Source organism: Rousettus aegyptiacus, unplaced genomic scaffold, assembly GCF_014176215.1.
Source record: "Rousettus aegyptiacus isolate mRouAeg1 unplaced genomic scaffold, mRouAeg1.p scaffold_m13_p_9, whole genome shotgun sequence".
Taxonomy (NCBI): domain Eukaryota; kingdom Metazoa; phylum Chordata; class Mammalia; order Chiroptera; family Pteropodidae; genus Rousettus; species Rousettus aegyptiacus.
This window is the reverse complement of record NW_023416312.1, coordinates 78,449,496-78,451,744: the sequence shown is the minus strand read 5'-3', so window position 1 is coordinate 78,451,744 and position 2,249 is coordinate 78,449,496. Positions and strand designations below refer to the sequence as shown.

The following is a 2,249-nucleotide window of genomic DNA, read 5'->3' as shown; positions in this document are numbered from 1 at the left end:
ACCTACTTCATTACTATAATCTACAGATTTCCTGGTCGGTTTTCCACTCTAAAGTTTTTAGCTTATCGATATATCTAGAAGCTAGGATGAAACCAACAAAAATTTATAAGACTGAGGTCAGAGTTTATTGTCACCTGCTAATGCCTTTTTGGATGCCTTAGAGTGTATTCACCCATTGTCTTTATTTCTGCATCCTTGCTTCCTTTCGGTAAACTGTCCTAGACTACAATCAAGCTTTTGCCCTATCTCTGCAAGTAAAGTGTTTTAACCAAGGTCCTTAAGGTTTCCTGACTGAAAAATCCAGTAGACACATTTATTTGACATATCAGTCAAAGACTGTAGGATATTCTTTTTTTCTCCCTCATTAAACTTTTTTTAAAGGGTTGTCTCAAAATGCTGTGACAGATTTTTGGTCATGTTGTTTCCATTAAAAAGTACTGGTTTTAAAAACTAATAACTTAAAAACTGCCATGCATATACACAAAAGGAAGAAATGATCCACAAAACATTCTCCTTTCCTTCTGAAGATTTTATGATGCACTGTGATTATTAATCAATCTTTTACTATTAAACTTAGATGGCCAATTGAGACAAACAATGTTGAGATGGTTCTTCCACCACTAAGACTGGGGTGGCAGGTATTGGGGATAATATTCCTTCAACCTTCTGATCTTCCTGGGCAGACTTGGTGACCTTGCCAGCTTCAGCTGCCTTCTTGTCCACTGCTTTGATGACATCCACAACTGTCTGTCTCATGTCATGAACAGAAAAACGGCCCAGAGGAGGATAGTCGGAGAAGCTCTCAACACTCACGGGCTTTCAAAGAACCACATTAACAATGGCAGCATCACCAGATTTCAAAAACTTTGGGCCATCTTAAAGCTTTTCCCAGTATGATGATCAATCTTTTCCTTCAGCTCAACAAATTTGCAAGCTATGTGAGCTGTGTGCCTATCTGGCACTGATTTAGCCTGGGGGTTCAGGATAATCACTTGAGCCACAAAGCCAGCTGCTTTCATTGGTGGATCAATTTTGCTGTCACCAGCCATATTGCTACAGACACATTCTTGACATTGAAGCCCACATTTTTCCCAGGGAGAGTTTCACTCAAAGCTTCATGGTGCATTTCAAGATTTTACTGTAGTTGTTACATTTACTGGAACAAATGTGACCACCATGCCAGGTTTGAGAAAACCAGTCTCCACTCGGCCCACAGGGACAGTACCAATACATCAATTTTGTAGACACCCTGGACAGGCAGACTCAAAGGCTTGTCAGTTGGACAAGTTGGTAGCAGGATACAATCCAGAGCTTCAAGCAGCGTGGTTCCACTTGCACCACCATCTTTACGAGTAACTTTCTATTCTTTGAATGAAGGCATATTAGCACTTGGCTCAAGCATGTTGTCACCATTCCAACCAGAAATTGGCACGAATGCTACTGTGTCAGGGATATAGCCAATTTTCTTAATGTAGGTGCTGACTTCCGTAATGATTTCTTCGTATCTCTTCTGATTTTAAAAGCAGCTCAGTGGAATCTATCTAGTTAACACCAACAATTAGCTGTTTCCCACCCAGTTTTTGAGCCAAAAGAGCATGATCATGGGTCTGCCCATTCTTGGAGATACCTACTTCAAACACTAGCAGCAACAATCCAGACAGCACAGTAAGCCTGGGATATGTCTGTAATCATGGTTTGATAAAGTCTGTGTTCTGGGGCATCAGCGATGGTCGCATAATACTTGCTGGTCTTGAATTTCCACAGGAAGATACCAATGGTGATATCATGCTCAGGGTCAGCTTACATTTTCTGTGAGACCCTGGCATACTTGAAGGAGCCCTTTGCCATCTCATCAGCCTCCTTCTCAAATTTTTCAATGGTTCTTTTGTCAATCTTACCACATTTGTAAGTCAGCTGACCAGTTGTGGTAGACTTACTGGAATCTATGTATCTAAAAGAGATATGAGTATTTTCCTTTTCCATTTTGGCTTAGATATAGCATTGGCCTTCATGACACCTGTGTTCTGGCAGCAAACTCCTTTTGGAAAAAAAAAAAGAATGTAGGGCATTCTTAATTATCATTGACTTTGCCTCCCGTGACACTCTTTTTTTATCTATGTTCTCCTATCTCTTGTTTCCCCCTAACCATCCCTTACATGGTAATGTTATTCCAAATTCTGTCCTAGGATCTCTTCTGTTTTCAGTTGATACTATCTCTTTTGGAGACAGAATCCTTTTCTTCTTATCTC

General features: G+C 40.3%; 1 pseudogene; it reads right to left on the bottom strand.

Annotated features, from left to right (window-relative positions):
• Nucleotides 1-573: 573 nt before the first annotated feature.
• Nucleotides 574-1,983, bottom strand: LOC107500826 (annotated as a pseudogene).
• Between the last annotated feature and the right edge of the window lie 266 nt (nucleotides 1,984-2,249).